This window comes from Bufo gargarizans, unplaced genomic scaffold (genome assembly GCF_014858855.1).
Source record: "Bufo gargarizans isolate SCDJY-AF-19 unplaced genomic scaffold, ASM1485885v1 original_scaffold_1385_pilon, whole genome shotgun sequence".
NCBI lineage: Eukaryota > Metazoa > Chordata > Amphibia > Anura > Bufonidae > Bufo > Bufo gargarizans.
In genome coordinates, this window is record NW_025334332.1 from 288,742 (window position 1) to 307,925 (window position 19,184).

At 41.3% G+C, this 19,184-nt stretch overlaps 1 protein-coding gene across 11 annotated transcripts in view; it reads right to left on the minus strand.

Annotated features, from left to right (window-relative positions):
- The window catches only part of LOC122923235 (myocyte-specific enhancer factor 2C), a 260,571-nt gene that overhangs the window by 104,234 nt on the left and 137,153 nt on the right, over nucleotides 1-19,184 (minus strand). The window lies entirely within an intron of this gene.

Genomic DNA, 19,184 nt, shown 5'->3' on the forward strand with positions numbered 1-19,184 from the left:
AGCAGAGAATGAGGCTTCACGTCAGCCACCACTGCAACAGTCCATTGGCATATATTTAGGCCCAGCACACACACAGGCAGAGGAGAGAGGTCCCGTAACAGAGGATCTGGCTTCATGTCAGCAGAGAATCAGTCTGCATGTCATAGCAGAGAATCAGGCTTCACGTCAGCCACCACTGCAACAGTCCATTGTCATAAATTTAGGCCCAGCACCCAGGCAGAGGAGAGAGGTCCCGTAACAGACAATCTGGCTTCATGTCAGCAGAGAATTAGTCTGCATGTCATAGCAGAGAATGAGGCTTCACGTCAGCCACCACTGCAACAGTCCATTGGCATATATTTAGGCCTAGCACACAGGCAGAGGAGAGAGGTCCCGTAACAGACAATCTGGCTTCATGTCAGCAGAGAATCAGTCTGCATGTCATAGCAGAGAATGAGGCTTCACGTCACCCACCACTGCAACAGTCCATTGGCATATATTTAGGCCTAGCACACAGGCAGAGCAGAGAGGTCCCGTAACAGACAATCTGGCTTCATGACAGCAGAGAATCAGTCTGCATGTCATAGCAGAGAATGAGGCTTCACGTCACCCACCACTGCAACAGTCCATTGGCATATATTTAGGCCTAGCACACAGGCAGAGCAGAGAGGTCCCGTAACAGACAATCTGGCTTCATGACAGCAGAGAATCAGTCTGCATGTCATAGCAGAGAATGAGGCTTCACGTCACCCACCACTGCAACAGTCCATTGGCATATATTTAGGCCTAGCACACAGGCAGAGCAGAGAGGTCCCGTAACAGACAATCTGGCTTCATGTCAGCAGAGAATCAGTCTGCATGTCATAGCAGAGAATGAGGCTTCACGTCACCCACCACTGCAACAGTCCATTGGCATATATTTAGGCCTAGCACACAGGCAGAGCAGAGAGGTCCCGTAACAGACAATCTGGCTTCATGACAGCAGAGAATCAGTCTGCATGTCATAGCAGAGAATGAGGCTTCACGTCACCCACCATGTCCGACCATGTCCACGACCATGTCCACGTCCGCGTCCCTTACTAGATGTTTTTCTCATTGTTATGGTTCACCACAACAACAAATATATTATTTGGCCCAATGTATTGTATTCAAATTCAGCGGGATATAAATTTGAGGCCTAGTATTTAGGCGCTGGGTGACCGGTATGGATTTAGTGACAGAATTAGACTTGGAAATGCACAGAAGCGTGTGTGTGTGAAGTTATTCTGAATGACCCAATGTGCACCTTGAATATTATATACCCTTTTAGGGATAGATTTCAAATAGCTCTGATATAGCAGAAACCACTAAATTATGAAATTGCTAAATTGGGAATTGTATTTCAACCCAGAACAAGAAATGTGCTTGAACGGACACTAAATAACTCGCCCAGCTACAGCACTAACGAGAGATTTAGCAGGATATAAATTTGAGGCCTAGTATTTAGGCGCTGGGTGACAGGTATGGGTTTAGTGCCAGAATTAGACTTGGAAATACACAGTAGCGGGTGTGTGTGAAGTTATTCTGAATGACCCAATGTGCACCTTGAATATTATATACCCTTTTAGGGATAGATTTCAAATAGCTCTGATATAGCAGAAACCACTAAATTATGAAATTGCTAAATTGGGAATTGTATTTCAACCCAGAACAAGAAATGTGCTTGAACGGACACTAAATAACTCGCCCAGCTACAGCACTAACGAGAGATTTAGCAGGATATAAATTTGAGGCCTAGTATTTAGGCGCTGGGTGACAGGTATGGGTTTAGTGACAGAATTAGACTTGGAAATACACAGTAGCGGGTGTGTGTGAAGTTATTCTGAATGACCCAATGTGCACCTTGAATATTATATACCCTTTTAGGGATAGATTTCAAATAGCTCTGATATAGCAGAAACCACTAAATTATGAAATTGCTAAATTGGGAATTGTATTTCAACCCAGAACAAGAAATGTGCTTGAACGGACACTAAATAACTCGCCCAGCTACAGCACTAAGGACAGATTTAGCTGGATATAAATTTGAGGCCTAGTATTTAGGCGCTGGGTGACAGGTATGGGTTTAGTGACAGAATTAGACTTGGAAATACACAGTAGCGGGTGTGTGTGAAGTTATTCTGAATGTCCCTATGTGCACCTTCAATATGATCTACCCTTTTAGGGATAGATTTCAAATAGCTCTGATATAGCAGAAACCACTAAATTATGAAATTGCTAAATTGGGAATTGTATTTCAACCCAGAACAAGAAATGTGCTTGAACGGACACTAAATAACTCGCCCAGCTACAGCACTAACGAGAGATTTAGCAGGATATAAATTTGAGGCCTAGTATTTAGGCGCTGGGTGACAGGTATGGGTTTAGTGACAGAATTAGACTTAGAAATACACAGTAGCGGGTGTGTGTGAAGTTATTCTGAATGACCCAATGTGCACCTTGAATATTATATACCCTTTTAGGGATAGATTTCAAATAGCTCTGATATAGCAGAAACCACTAAATTATGAAATTGCTAAATTGGGAATTGTATTTCAACCCAGAACAAAAAATGTGCTTTGACGGACACTAAATAACTTTCCCAGCCACAACAGGACAGCGGTAACGAGAGATTTAGCGGGATATAAATTTGAGGCCTAGTATTTAGGCGCTGGGTGACCGGTATGGATTTAGTGACAGAATTAGACTGGGATATGGCCAAAAAATAACCACACTATTGCTGGTTAAATGCACTTGGTGATGGGCGCAGCTTGCCCCTGATGTAGTATATGGCCAAAAAATGAACAGACTATTGCTGGTTAAATGCACTTGGTGTCACAGCTTGACCAACCACACTACTGAGGGTTAAATGCACTTGGTGACGGGCGCAGCTTGCCCCTGATTTAGTATATGGCCAAAAAATGAACAGACTATTGCTGGTTAAATGCACTTGGTGTGATAGCTTGACCAACCACACTACTGAGGGTTAAATGCACTTGGTGTGACAGCTTCACCCTGATGTAGGCTTTAGCCAAAAAACAACCACACCATTGAGGGTTAAATGCACTTGGTCGCAGCTTGTGCTGGCGCACCACAAGACACAAAATGGCCGCCGATCACCCCAGAAAAATGTGACTGACAAACGGTCTGGGCAGCCTAAAAACAGTGAGCAATTGAGGATCAGCAGCTCAATGATCCACAGCTGCAGATCGATCAGTTAATCAAGTCCTTTGGAGGAGTTAATCTGCCTAATCTCGCCCTACTGTCGCAGCCGCAACCTCTCCCTACGCTAATCAGAGCAGAGTGACGGGCGGCGCTATGTGACTCCAGCTTAAATAGAGGCTGGGTCACATGGTGCTCTGGCCAATCACAGCCATGCCAATAGTAGGCATGGCTGTGATGGCCTCTTGGGGCAAGTAGTATGACGCTTGTTGATTGGCTGCTTAGCAGCCTTTCAAAAAGCGCCAAGAAAGCGTCACAAAAGCGCGAAGAAAGCGACGAACACCGAACCCGAACCCGGACTTTTACGAAAATGTCCGGGTTCGGGTCCGTGTCACGGACACCCCAAAATTCGGTACGAACCCGAACTATACAGTTCGAGTTCGCTCATCCCTACTGGCAGAGCATTAAAAAGGAGGAAACACAGACTTCAGACAGTTATTGCCAACAAAGGGTTTTCCACTAAGTATTAGAAATTAACATTTTATTTACAATTATTTAATTTGTCCAATTACTTTTGAGCCCCTGAAATGAAGGGATTGAGTTTAAAAAAATGCTTTAGTTCCTCATATTTGTATGCAATTATTTTGTTCAACCCACTGAATTAAAGCTTAAAGTCTGAAGTTTAACTGCATCTGAATTGTTTTGTTCAAAATCCATTGTGGTAATGTACAGAACAAAAATTAGAAAATTTTTATCTCTGTCCAAATATATATGGACCTAACTGTATATGTGTATATATATATATATATATATATATATATATATATATATTATATTAATGTTTAAATCAACCTACAGTATTTATAACAATATTTAAACTGATATTTTAGTGAAATAAGACAAATGACTAAAGACAAGAAATCTATAGTTGCTCATACTCACTAATCAGATTCCAGATTTCCCCATGCCAAATTTGGAAATAGAAAGCCATCTGATTGGTTGCTTTGGGTGACCACGGTACTTTCTAGTCACTAGTTACTAGTCTTATTACTTTGTTTGACCAAGAGCAAAAAATGTATTTTTGTAGGATGTATGTGCAGCGCTATGATAGGGGAAGGTATAGCTGCTGATTACAGAAGTAAGTGTTGGATGGACTACTGCAGCTGTATAGAAGGCAGGGTTAATGCTTGGAAACCCTCACTTCCTATTAAAAGCAATCAAAGTGCATTCAGTTAAGTCATCCAGTCTTCCTATGATACTAGCACCTGACTACTCTCTCTACATGTGTGTATATATATATATATATATATATATATATATATACACACAGTAAAATATTCTGTAATCTATAAGGTTTTCAACACATTTCTGTGAGACAAAGAGACTCGCAGAGAAGAGGTTAATGGAAACACACAAAAATACTAAGTTACTGAATATTTAACTACATATAAAGATAATTTAATGTTCGTTTTACAGACTTGTGCTATAAACCTATTAAAACAAATACAGTGGTTTTACACTGACAGAATTATTACTTTTTGGTTTGGCCCAGAGCAAGAAATATTCTGTAGGGACGGTGAAGAATGTATCTGTATTAACTCTAGCTTGTTTGTTTCTTACAGATGCAGTCTTATAACAGATCGCTGTAGAAACATGCACAAAGGAGAAATAATGCAGAAACCAGTCTGGACACCACCACCACATATACTTTCCATACCCATGTGCCAGCTTCTGTATGGAAAATGTGACATGACAACCAGTTGGAAAATGTAAGCCCTTCAAAGTCGCAGTTGGCGAAAGATCTGATGAGACCAAACACTGACAACAGGGACCACCATTTAGCAAAACAGAGCCAAGCATTCTCAGCTGTTTCTGTATCTTTGATTCACTTTAAAGGGGTTCTCCATTCTGCACAATATCTTTCTGTTTGAAGGCCGACTTCCCCCACCCTGGACAATAAATGTATCAAAGGATGCCTCACTGTTGGTGACCCCAGCAATTATCTGTAATCTTTGGTGGAACTTAGCAGAAAATGTTCTATCCCCTTTTAGTGCCACCACAGGACAAATGAAGCATTACATACTTTCTTTCTGTTTAGTATCAATGGTCTAGATGATATATGTTCCTGGTCCTTCAGTGTGAGATGTCCTCTTTGTAGCCACTCTTTGCTTTGATTGAGAGATAAGATTCCTGGATTGGAGAGCCCAATTTATTGCCCAATAGTATTTTACTATCCCCTTCATGATGAGTGAACATCTGTGTATAGGCCCTTCTCTTCCAGGAATGATAATTTAGTACAGTGGATTTTAAGATCAGTGGTCTCAGTAGTTGCAATCTAATTTTATATGTCCTAAAAATCTGCAATAGGAATGCAGAAAAGCAAAGCAACCATTGTAGTGACTAAAGGCAAATTCACCTGGCTGCCCATATGGATATTTTAGAACACCATGTCCCCTCACCATCATGATGGGTTATTCTCATACACTTGGGGTAGCTGTATGGTTACAGAAATTCCAGATGCACACTAGTCCTAGAGGGTAAACGGCCCATGCGGCTTTTGTTCTGTGGCTCATTAGCTTCTTGCTTCATGCCCAGTTGCCCACCCATACCTGACCCCCCACTTTAGCATTTTTATATGGCATGAATGAATAGTGTATATGGCATGAATGAATATTTACACTGCCTGTAACAAGAATTAAGCCAAAACCGGCAAAACACTCCCCTTTTCTAGCTCTGCGCATTTGATACATTGCACCCTTCCACAGGCACCCTAGGAATGCTCCAAATGTATCGCAGTGATCCCCGCTTTATTGTAAATCTGGGGTGTCTTTTTGTCTAACTTTACACCAGTTATTTGTCGGCTTAGTTTATACCAAATATTTGTGCCAAAAGTTAGGCGTCTCTTTGCAAATGCTTCATAAATGTGTCTAAAATATTTGCACCAATATTGGGCACAACTTACACCACAAAATTGGCCAAATTCCATTAGTAGCTGTGGGCCATTGTTTTCATGGGTCATTAATACAAGATAAAGCTACGCCATTTTACCTAACCTTATATTTTGGAATTGAAGAGATATTTTAAAAAGTATACACTAGCTCTTTAACCTAAAATAAAAGTCTCTGTAACTGGTCAGATAGATGCCCTTCATAAATATCTTTTACAATGCTGCGCATATGCTACTAACTAATTTAGGCTTTGTAAGTAACTTAGTACAATTATTTTGTATGCTTCCAGTTGTTAGACCTAAGATATTCTAAAATTGATATATGTTTAAGTATAATGGGCCATGAGGTGATCACAAGATTTAATTAGGGTCCTTGCCGAGAAAGGTTGAAAAGACTTGATCTATTTTTTTTTAACTGTTACTGAAATTTCTAAAAATTTCCCATGATGCTCAACCAGAATTGCAATTAAAGCACTGCACAGTGGGAGATCATCAGAACTGAAGAGGAAAGGGGGAGGTGAGACTGTTTTTAATTCAGCATTACCTATGGTGGAAGCTCAGCATTTCACTGAAACAATGTGGGATCTTTTTGAGCTTGGACTAAATATGTTTTCCTAATGGCCTCATGTGCCGAATATAAAAAGGTGGTTAAATGCTCATAGCACAGGGCTATTTTTGGACATATTTAAAAATAATTTCATACGCTCAGTTAACATTTCCTTAAAATATACATTTTAAAAAATTGTGAGAATTGGTGAGTTTGTGATCGTAAGTAGAGTAAACAGTTACCTGCCGTGAGAAAAAGCTCATTGCTTGCAGTGAAGCGTAAAATCAGTAAAATTCTCCCTCAAACATTTTCTAGATATCTGTCCAAAGTAATATTTAGTTTATTTTGATTTTGAAATTAATTGACTAAATTGCTGTTTATTTGCTGCAGGTAGGCAAAGTCTTGAAAATTGAATTTAAAAAATAAAATAAAAAATACATTTCTTGTTATCATTTAGCTTCCTCATCTCAGCGGCTGCCTTCTTGTGCAAATTTATTCCCAGAAAGTGTGAGTAAAAGCGAAAGATATGTGTGTGTGTGTATGTGTGTGTGTGTGTAAAGCAGGATGTTCTCTGCTTCTTCAGAAGCTTTCTTCTCAAGATGTCATCTCGATAAAAAATGGAGACAGCTGCTATAAAAAAAATCTTAATTGGCTATGTGTCTATATGATATATGTATTACTTGCCATATAATGGAATAGTTCAAATGCTGGCTCTTTGGGTTATGTCGGCATGAAACAATATAGAAAACTAGGTTGGTGTACAAAAAAATTGCTGTACACAAATGTGATATTGTAGTGACAACACATTTTCTTTTAGTATTAAGGATACTCCTGTGGTTGTCAATAAGTAGCTGTCACTTTCTAAAGGTCTCTGTACACATTTAAGCATTGTCAACCAAACATACTGTTTTCAACCAGACTGAACAACAACCTAATAAGAATGGGGAGTCCCAACTCTTCCCTGGCAGACAATGCACATTTAGTTTCAATACACAATCCATTTGTTCTCCTGAGAAATAAGTCTCCACCAGAGGTGTCCTCTATCCCCATTGTCAACACATATTCATCAAACTTACATTAAATTAAACCATCTATGATCTATTTGAGCATATGGATATCATAGAGGGAGGTCACCAGTTGTTCAGGACCTCCATTCATGAATTGGAAATCAGAGCCATTATATAAGAGAGATTTAGCTCACCCATGCATGACATGGCCGGCCATTTCAGTGGGTTGTCTTCATGAGATAACCCTTTTAAAACATCTGCCATGAGATACAGGATGTAAAAAGTCTCTCAGGGGGTTGTGTTACAAATAGGATCCGGCAACTCCCTATTCCTTAAATAAAACCAAGAAGATTGATATATATTTTTATGGGAAAAGATTCAGTATTACCTGTAATTTACACATTTATATTTCTGCTTTTTCTGAACGTAAGTCTACCCTGTGTACAGTTATCAGTGACTGACAGTATCTCTGTATACACAATTACACAGAGAATGCTATGAATCACTGATAACACCTCCCCATGTACAGCTATCAGTGACTGACAGCTATATATATATATATACAAACTTTTACAGAAAATGCTTTCAATCACTGATAACATTGCCCCATGTACAACAGAAGTCAGAAAAAGCAGCAATATGAATGTATAAGTTACTGTTTTTACAGAAACTTTTTCTGTCAAAACTATATATATCAATCTGTTCAGCTCCTTCTGCTCTATAATATGCTTCCTGCAGAGTGCACTGCATTTTGTAGTGACATGTATTCTTTTAAAGAGAACCAATCAACAGGAGAAATGCTATAAAACCGGGCATACTTGCATGATATAGTTGATCCTGCTGGTTATAAAGATACCTGGATGATGTAAATTCTTCTATATGTAAATTAGAGCTTCAGTGCACCAAGGGATGGGCCCTAGTCCATAAGTGGACCTCAGCACTCCCATTTTTCAGTCCTTTTGACAGGAAAGGAAGAGAGGATGCGGATACTCAGTACAGTTGTATTCAACTCTCATGAAGACAATCTCGTCTCTAAACATCCATCCCAATGATGGCCTGATTGCCAATAATTTGACTACTTGAACCTACAGTAGTCACTATGATTTACTGAAGAAATCTTGTTTTGCTACCACAGGTTGATGAGACAACCTCTTTATACTAACTACCAAGGTGTGTGCCTGGTACTCAACTGAAGAGGACATTTGATATTGAGAGGAGAGCTCTGTCTGCCATCTCTCAGCCCTGCAGTATTGTTAAGTGCACTCCCATGAGTTCAGTTTTAATATTAGGTGAATGATTTTGCAAAAAATATAATATCACAGTACACATATGGGGTCATTTATCAAACTGGTGTAAAGTAGAACTGGCTTAGTTGCCCTTTGCAACCAATCAGATTCCACCATTCATTTTTGACAGCTCCTTTGGAAAATAAAATATAGAATCTGATTGGTTGCTATGGAAAACTAAGCCAGTTCTACACCAGTTTGATAAATGACCCCAATATTTTTTTCAGTAGATAATGCAAGGGCTACCATTCATGAAGATTGGGTTAAGAAGCAATCATTTAGGATGGTTTATGGAATTGTAAGCCAACCTTCCAGATATTATAGAACTCTAAAATATTGGCTATCCCTTTATCATGTAAAGTATGTATGTAGTAATACAACTGCCACCTACTGTATATTTAGTGCCTATATGTAGTATTGTATTTGTCGCTTGTCACACATGAACTAGAATGCATGTATTTACACACACAAGACCTGTCACAAGGAGATAGAGCTCACAGTGTGAAATTCCCTGCTTCCTTTTCTCTTATTGAGGGTACATATTATCACTTTGCCAATCACCTGCCGTGACAAATCTTTCACGGAAGACAATAATGACCCAGCTGCACTCAGCTGAAGCTACATGTATAAGACCACTAGATATAAGTGCTCTGCGGTGTTCTGTAATGGCTTGCCATTGAAATCTATGATTCCAGATCTTTAAGTGTTTTAAATGACACTTAATGTGGACCTAATGGGTGACTTCTGCTGCTCTGAGGGCAGAATATGGTAGAGATAGAGAAGTTGAGCTCTGTGATGTATAGGTTCATGGGATTCGGAACAGGATTTCTGAGCAAAAATCAGAGTAAATCCTGACAGGACTCCTAGGAAAGATAGTGAGAGTCCTGATTGCACCTCCCGCACAGGGTGATTAAAAGCCTCTGTGTATACACACTGATACAGGAAAAGTTGTCGATACCTGCATGTAGGAAGGCTACTCAGGACTCTCACTGTTTCTTCAAGGAGTCCTCTCAGGATTTAGTTCACTAATTCAGTTTCTCTTCCTCTATAATATCCTGCTCTCAGGACAGTATAAGTCTCTGGTTTGCTTTAAAGTGGTTTTCTTTTTTAAGCTTAATTGACATCCATAGGTTACATCTACCTTTACATTTTAATATTTGCCTATATTCAGTAATACAAGGAGGAAGAGGTATAGCCCTTAAATGCATATGTCTACAGCACGGACACGTATCTTCCTGCATACATATATGGAAGTCAAGAGGAGCACATCTGAGATCATAAAAATGACCATTCTCGCTATAAAAATTTACATAGGTCCCATATTAGTGTCAAATCTGTCCCTATCTAGATCTAATTGTCTAGAGACCCTTGCCTTTCATATGAATGTAAATGTTATATTTCGATACTTGACCCTATGAATCTTCATTGTCTGCCAATTCTAGTGATGATTGCTGCCAAACCTGACCGATTGCCTGCCTGATCCCAACCATTATCCTGCTGTTTTCTGGACTCAGATGATGAACTCCTTGACTGCTCATTTGACCATCTGGTGTCTGGTCTTCCAGGCATAATAGGTAGAAGTTTATGCTTCTTAGATATACAGAGAAAAAAAAGGTAACAATGGCCACAAGTAGACTGGATGCTATTTTTGAGAATCGGGTATCTGACATTATATTTATATGATCTAATATAAAAATATAACTGCTCTAGAAAAACTTGTTTTAATAGCATGACCAAGGTATGCATACTATCTAGCTAAATACAAAAAAAGATATGAATAAGACTAAAATATAGAGTAATAATTGCGGTGTTGTATTTCATTATATTATATATTAGCAGAAGTCTATTTTCAGCACTTGTCCACTTTAACTTGATTAAGATTCTTCATGCAGAAATTTCATATAGAGGATTTTTAATTCTTCAAAATGCAGAAAAGTAGATAATGAAACAGAACAGAAACATGGCCCCCTGGCATTAATCTCACACTTTATATAGTGTGAGTCTATTTCATGTTTATCCAGCTGGATAAAAAGATCCTTAGCGTGTAGAGCCTTGCATCACAATTTCAGTGGACCTGGGAGTATCATGCCTTTTGTGTATAATCATATTATTGCCCATAAATTTACCTCTCATAAAGCTCTGAAGAGATAAGCAAGTCAACTGAATGAGCAATTAGTTGACTAACCATAGAAGGACCATTTACTACTAATATTTGAAAAGTCGGGTTTTGTCTGATGAAGCATGTAATGTGCCAATGCTATGATTTGTCAGGTCTTAATTAGCCAGACAAATGTGAGCTGCATTATGTAGCTCCCACTTCAGATTCTTGCCAAGCAGAAAAGTAGAGACAAACAATTAAGAAAAACAGAAAGCCAACCGTGTAATACAGTCTGTCATTGCATATTCTCTCTAGCTTGGCATATGCATGCTGGAACGAGAGACCATCTTAGATTGTGAATCTGAAATTCACACTATTGTCACTTTCATGTTGTGTTATCTGAACCACAAGCTTATTACTGCTTTCAGCATTACTCAAAAGTTACCAATAGTTTTGTCACTGCACAGGATCATGGGTATTTTTTTTTTCCAGTTTATAATGGATTCACATAAACAAATGAAACTTTTTTGAATTAAGGTGGTAGTCTAGAATTTAAAGGGAACCTGTCATGTGGATATTTGATTATAATCTAACTAATTATATACACTCATTAACTACTAAAAAGTGCCTTAGATGTATTCACTTACTGGTGTGACAGATGGTTACCTCATAATATACACACAAAGATGCTGCATGCCGCATGGTAATGAGCTGATTGGAGTCCAGCGTAATGTCATTGAGTCCAGCGTATATTTAATTCAGAGCTATAGCCACTCCCCTGCCCACCTGCTGCTGATTCATATGGAAAATAACTGTCACTCAGCAGCAGGTGGGTGGGGAGAGTCAGGAGCTCATGAATATTCATGACTCATCATTATCAGCTGGAGCTTTTCAATACAAGATGTTGGCAGATAGACTGGGTCAATTAAAGAAAGTGACCCAGCATTTTGCGAAAAGAATCAGTCACATTTTTATGTTGCCCTTAGTTAGGACACCATAAAACTGGTGACAGGTTCTACTTTAAGTAAAGGGGTTTATTTTCTTTTTCGTGAAACACAAGCATAGCTGTCCATGGACTATAGCTGATATTGGCAATCACTGAATGGGCTGCAATGTCAAACATGGTCCTTGGACCAGTGAGACTCTATGTATTTATTGGTAAAAAATACAAAATTACAATTAAATCCTTTTTGTAAATCCCATACAAACCCTTTAACTCCTTATTGCAAAATGCTGTACATGTAAGGACTTGTGTGGAGCCAGGCTTCTGCACTGAGCCCACTCCATACATGGCAGGTGTCAGCTCTATATACCTGGCTGCAATGACTTGGATTGGCGATAATGCCAAAACTGGTCATTTAAACTCTCAGAGTTAAAAAGCAGTCACTGTATCTGAGGGGTTAGGGAGAGGGATGCGGCTCCCTTTGCCTTCCAATTGATGCCACTGCAGTGAAATTGTGGGGCTCCGACCGGTTACCATGACAGTCTGTGGCATGCTGAAGGTTCCCAGGCCTGTCATGGTAATCTGCCTGCAAGCTGTGCATGAGGCACAGCTCAGAAGGCAGTGCATCAGGATCCCATTCACCATAATATATCTCTATTATAGTGCATGGGACAAGGGATCAAAAGATCTCATGTTCTAGTGTTCTAAAGGGGCTAAAAGTTGTTGTGTAAAAAGTAAAAAAAAAACTCCCCTTTTCCAATTATTTTCATTTTTCTGCTCCATCATAGGAAAATGACAGAGATGCTGGATCCATCACATGATGAACACCAGGGGTCAAGTCCTGGGAAAAAAAGTGTGGGAACTCACCCAAGATCCACTGCAACACCCTACCCAGCCCCCCCCCCCCCCAAAAAAAATTTGCTAAAATTTCAGTGCAACATTTATTGTAAAGTGCCAGTTTACACAAACAACTGCAGAATTAAAATGAAATAAACATAGAGATCCCAGTGCCAGCTGCCTTGCTGGTGGATGATTGACATATACTTCTTCTGCAAGGCAGCTGGCACTGGGATCTCCATGTTAAGCTAGTTTCACACTTGCGGCAGGACGGATCCGACAGGCTGTTCACCATGTCGGATCCGTCCTGCGGCTGTTTCGCCGTGCCCGCGAAATTGACTATAATGGGGACGGGGGCGGAGCTACAGCGGTGCACGGAGAAAGCCGCCGCACTAAAAAGCCTGACATGCAGTAATTTTAGTCCGGCGGCCTTTCTCCGTGCACCGCCGTGCTGCGCCGGAGCTCCGCCCCCGTCCCCATTGTACTCAATGGGGACGGAGCGGCGGTCCTGCGGGCACGGCGAAATAGCCGCAGGACGGATCCGACATGGTGAACAGCCTGTCGGATCCGTCCTGCCGCAAGTGTGAAAGTACCCTTATTGGTCAGTTAATACATCAGGGACCCCCTGGCATGGGGCCTGGGCATAACTAAGTGCACACTGTGTGATCCATAGGCAGGACTAGGTGGCTGCCCTCATCTACCAGCCCGTCAATACCCCCTTAGGAAATCTCTCATCAGATGTGAGAGCAGCAGCGATCGATCAGCCAGGATTAATGTGCACAGTGGGAGGCCTCCCTTAGGCAAGTGACAAACTGCCCCCCTCATTCTTAGGCAAGTGACAAACTCAGCTCTGCTACATCTACAATGAGCAACTACAACAAATGTAATGCCAAACTGCAGTTCCTCTATGTGATGCCTTGGATAGCTTCCACTGGACCCACAGGCTGTGGGTCCAGTGGAAGCTATCCAAGGCATCACAGTCACATAGAGGAACTGCAGTTTGGCATTACATTAGTTGTAGTTGCTCATTGTAGATGTAGTAGAGCTGAGTTTGTCACTTGCCTAAGATTGAGGAGGGGGGGAAGTCAGTCAGTGAGTTACTCGCAGCCAGCACCGCTGCACACAGCTTCCTCTTCCCTCCTCAACTGAAGCCGCTCCCCCTCCTTCCCTCCTCAACTGAAGCCGCTCCCACTCCTTCCCTCCTCAACTGAAGCCGCTCCCCTTCCTTCCCTCCTCAACTGAAGCCGCTCCCCCTCCTTCCCTCCTCAACTGAAGCCGCTCCCCCTCCTTCCCTCCTCAACTGAAGCCGCTCCCCCTCCTTCCCTCCTCAACTGAAGCCGCTCCCCCTCCTTCCCTCCTCACTCGCAGCCAGCCCAGCACCGCTGCACACAACTTCCTCTTCCCTCCTCAACTGAAGCCGCTCCCCCTCCTTCCCTCCTCAACCGAAGCCGCTCCCCCTCCCTCCTCACTTAGCCTGAGTCACGCAGGGCCTCGCCTCCGCTCCGCCCCCTGTGAATTCAACCGCTTCTCCTCCTGGTCCTTTTGCACTGAAAGGGAACGGCGTTCCTGCAATGAAAAAAGTGCAGGAACGCCGTTCCCACGCGTTCCCCCTCGACTCGACCCCTGATGAACACTAATGTTGGCCAATGGACCCCAAGGTTTCCAGCACGGAGTTCGTCAGCACTATGTCATCCAATATTTTTGATGGAATCTGCGACTGAGGTTCCTAACAAGATCTCTAATGCATATTTGAACACATCCGTAGATGAGCACTTGAAAACTAAATGTGAGATGTCTATATTAAGACTCGGAGTGGAGCTCTGTAGAGTCATGTGGTACATTACATACACCTTCTCTGCCACTCAACAGTTCTGAAAAGGATCATGTGATACATCTGTGACTCCTTTTTCTGAGGATTTGTGAAATGTCACATGATCATTTTTCAAAGCTAAATGATCAAGAGGGGTCATGTGACACACAAAGTCTTCAACCCCCCTTTCTGTTACTATTGGGAACTTTAGTGGATGCAGTATAAATCTGTTAGGGTAATATTCAAATAGATCTGTCAAAGTAATAATTTCTCTTGTCCAAGTCATGACATTTCCTTAACTGAAATGTTTTTGGGGGAATTGTGGCCCTACAAACAGCTAATTTGTGGGGTCATTATCAGATATGATATTGATGACCATTTCTCAGGATAGATCGTCAATATCTAATTCCTGGAAAACCCCTTTAATAAAAATTTGGATAGGAAAAAAAATGAAATCAAGAAAAGTACTATATGTGACAAAAATACTGACCTGAAGCCTAAGAGTTCCAGTAGGGATTAAAATATAAATTGACATTATAATAGCTACATTTATTACAATATCATTGGCATGAGGGCATCTTGACTAGAAAGACGTTCAGTCTCCTCAGGACTTTTCAGAGACTATAAATTAGTCTCCAGGTGCAGATCCAATACTACTCCTATACAACAAAGCTCCTCTCTGTGTCCTATCCCTTCTGATGTAATTTTGATAAATAAGCCAGACATGGTCATCATATAGAACAGGACAACCAATAGCTTATCTTGTCTAGAAGGCCTGGAGTGTACATCATGTGTTCTCAGGAACAGAACTGGGTCACTACCTCTACCATATCCTGTGTGCACTTCATTTTTCATAAAAGGGACACACATGCCAAATCAATACACGACCATGGAATTAATGTGCAGAAACCAAATTCTACTAAAGTTATTTGTATAGTATATGCTTAGTTTTATGAGTGTGAAACCAGAACAATTACACCTTTTTAAAGCATGGTTTAAATTTTATTATGTGAGATAATTAAAATTGCAAATAACTAATTTTCCATTCCTGGAAGGCAAATTACAGTTAGTGTATGCTTAAAAAACACTGCTAACTATCTTCTTCAGAAACAAAAACAATAAAAATACAAGGGGAGCAAATTCAATGTACAGTAACACCAATAAATGCTTCTGCTGTTCTGAATATTGTATCAATGTAGTTCAGTCATACAAAGAGACAGTGCCGTGCCATCTGAACATTTCAGATCTATACATGAGATTTGCCTTTGTGTCATTCAGAGGTTCCAGCTTGGATATTCGACTATTCACCTTAAAGAGGACCTTTCACCAGAGTAAAATTTCTAAACTAACTATACAGACATGTAGAGAGGCGCCCAGGGACCCCCCTGCACTTACTGTTATCCCTGGGCGCCACTCCGTTCTCCCGTTATAGCCTCCGGTATCTTCATAATTAGGCTCCACCCAGGGGAGCCTGCCGGCGCTGCTCATTCTCCCATGCTGTAGCGCTGGCCAATCGCAGCGCTCAGCTCATAGCCTGAGAGAGAAAAAAGCCTCTCAGGCTATGAGCTGAGCGCTGTGATTGGCCAGCGCTGCAGCATGGGAGAAGGAGGCGCCGGCAGGTTCCCCTGGGTGGAGCCTAATTATGAAGATACCGGAGGCTATAACAGGAGAACGGAGCGGCGCCCAGGTATAACAGTAAGTGCAGGGGGGTCCCTGGGCGCGGCTCTACATGCCTGTATAGTTACTTTAGAATTTTTTTTCTGGTGAAAGGTCCTCTTTAACATCCCCTTTTTCAGTTGGAGTCCCCAGTTCAGTACCCTTATCTATTAGCAAACATAAGAACCAACTAACAATGAGTGGCTTTCATGGTTTTCACATCCATGCATTATACAGACAGTGATTACTTTCAGGAGGCTTCATTTTACTTTTGGGGTGCTGCAGGGAAACTGAACACTCTTCACTAGGTCCCCCAACTGATGTCATCAGATTACTTGGGGCCCAGCAATGGTATTTCATGTAATATACTCATCAGGAGATCCTTCTAACAGAAAGGAATTGTCTAAATCAGATGACTTCTTTAAATGTTAGGTACTCAAGCCTTAAAGGTTTTTTAGGGCTAGAAAACAGTGGGGCTGTCTTCCAAAAATAGCACCACACCTGTCCACAGATTGTGTGTGGTATTGCAGCTTAGCCCCATTGACTTCAGTGGAGTACAATACCAGGCACCACCCTTGGACAGGTATGGAGCTGTTTTGGGAAGAAATCAGCCATGTTTTTCTAATCCTGGACAAATCCTCTAACTACCATGCATGAATGTTTGGATATGTTTTTGTGATTTCCACTGTTCTCCGATAGGAAAAGATTTAGACCAACAGATCAAAAATCAAAAAAGGTAATAAATGTATATTACAAAAATAAAATCTATATTTTACAACTTCAAAGCCAATGGAAGGTAGAACTATTGGACCATAACAACTTTTCAACTATTCAAAGGTCCCAGCAGTCTGACCCCAATGATTGTAAAAATGAGGGTCCCTGAATCCCCTTAGTGAGTGTAACAACAAACACACACATGTTCGCTGCTGGCCATCTCATGTCTATCTCATGTCAAGTGTAGTGTTTGGTTATCTCTGGCAGTCTTTTGGAGATAAATAGAATGGTAGAACTCATGAGTTACCATTACTCCTTTCACTCAGAGAAAGTAGGGACCCCATTCTTGCAAGCAGGGGAGCTCAATGGCTGTACCTACTCCAATTCTGTGGATAGGAATATGTTGTTATAGTGGGACAAATCCTTTAACTTTAAAGCTTTAAAGAGAGTTCCTATGTCAGACATTGATGGCATATTGCTAGAATGTCATCTCTGGGGCATCCTCTTCTCTCCAGAACGGAGCCGCCGAAATGATGAGCACACCGCACATCCACAGAGAGCTCTCCATTTTCTGCTATAGAAATTCTGAAAATTGCTTGAGTGAGCGGACTGGGATATTCACTGAAGTCCCACAGCGGTGAATGGACACCTCCCCATTCACCACTGAGACTGTTGAAAACAGCTGAGCCAATGCCCAGTTATTTTCGGAACTGCCATAGTGGTGAATGGAGGGTGGCCACTAGGCTTCAGCGAATCAAGCTTCGGATCAGAAACATACAGATAGGAACACTGTAGTAATTCACTGAAGTCTTTCAAAACCTAAAGCAACACAAATTATGGTTTCACGGAGCCAATACATTTGAATACTGTATGGAAACAGCATTAACAACAAGGTTTTTCAACAAATTGACTTTGGATCTGTGATCCGAGGCTCGATTCGCTCAAGCCTAGTGGCCACACATGCAAAGCTGGTCTCTCTTCACTTTGGGGGTCCAACCTATCTAGTAATATGCCATCAATATCTAAGATGGGTATATCCCTTTAAAAGGGGCGCCCTCTATGGTGTCCATGTGCCCTAATTGGTGTAATCAAAACGTTTTTTTCTAAATAAGACAATCCCATTATATTTTTATGGCTGATTAAGGCCGAGTTCACCCGTGCTCGTGCTGTGGCCCGCAAATAGCGGGCCGCAATGCACGATCGCCGACCGTAGGTCAGCCGCATCGGATCGCGGACCTATTCACTTTAATGGGTCCGCGATCCGCCCGTTCCGCTAAAAGATAGGACATGTTCTATCCTTTTGCGGAACGGAGGTACGGGACGTAACCCCACGGAAGCACTCCGTAGTGCTTCCGAGGGGTCCCATCCCGTGCGGCTGTTCTGCGATTCCAGATTTGCTGACCCATTGAAGTGAATGGGTCCGCATCCGTGATGCGGAATGCACACGGAACTGTGGCCGTGTATTGCAGCCCACGATTTGCGGGCCGCAATACGGCCACAGATCACACACGTTCGTGTGAACTAAGCCTTATACATCCATGAATGTGAACTGCTTTCTTGTTATGGAATAAAATACATTCAGTGAATAAACAATCTTCAGTGGACACTATTCATACTGTCTCATAGGTATTTTTCATCTGTCTAGAAATTTGTCAAAATATAAAAATAAAAAAAATTGTACCAATCCATCACTTTCAGTTTCTTGACTGACTGTTGAGTCTATAATTTCATGTATAAAATAAGCACCCAAATGCTCATGGTGCTAGCCCCTCGTGCCTTATGTTTCCTGGTGCTTATTTTATGTTCATTCTGATATCTCACCTTTTAATTTACAGGTATAACAAGCCCACACACAACTTATCCCACCATGTGTGATATTTAAGATGGTACTGTGTGAATATGTGTCTGGCATATTGTTAATGAAGGCAATTACTTATTAGTGCACTTGGATCCCTTGATAATTAGTAACGTGCATTATCAAAAGACTTATCAAAAGAATTATGTATGGTGCTGCAGTACATCACTTACATCCCAGTGCCGTATATGTATGATGCTTTGATCAGGCAGGTTGTTTCTGACAGCCGAGCCCCTGCTGTATATGGGAGTATCGGTGAATACACCCATGCCGATATATTAACCCTTGTATGCTGCAGTCCACGCTTACCGTGGCATTCACGTGG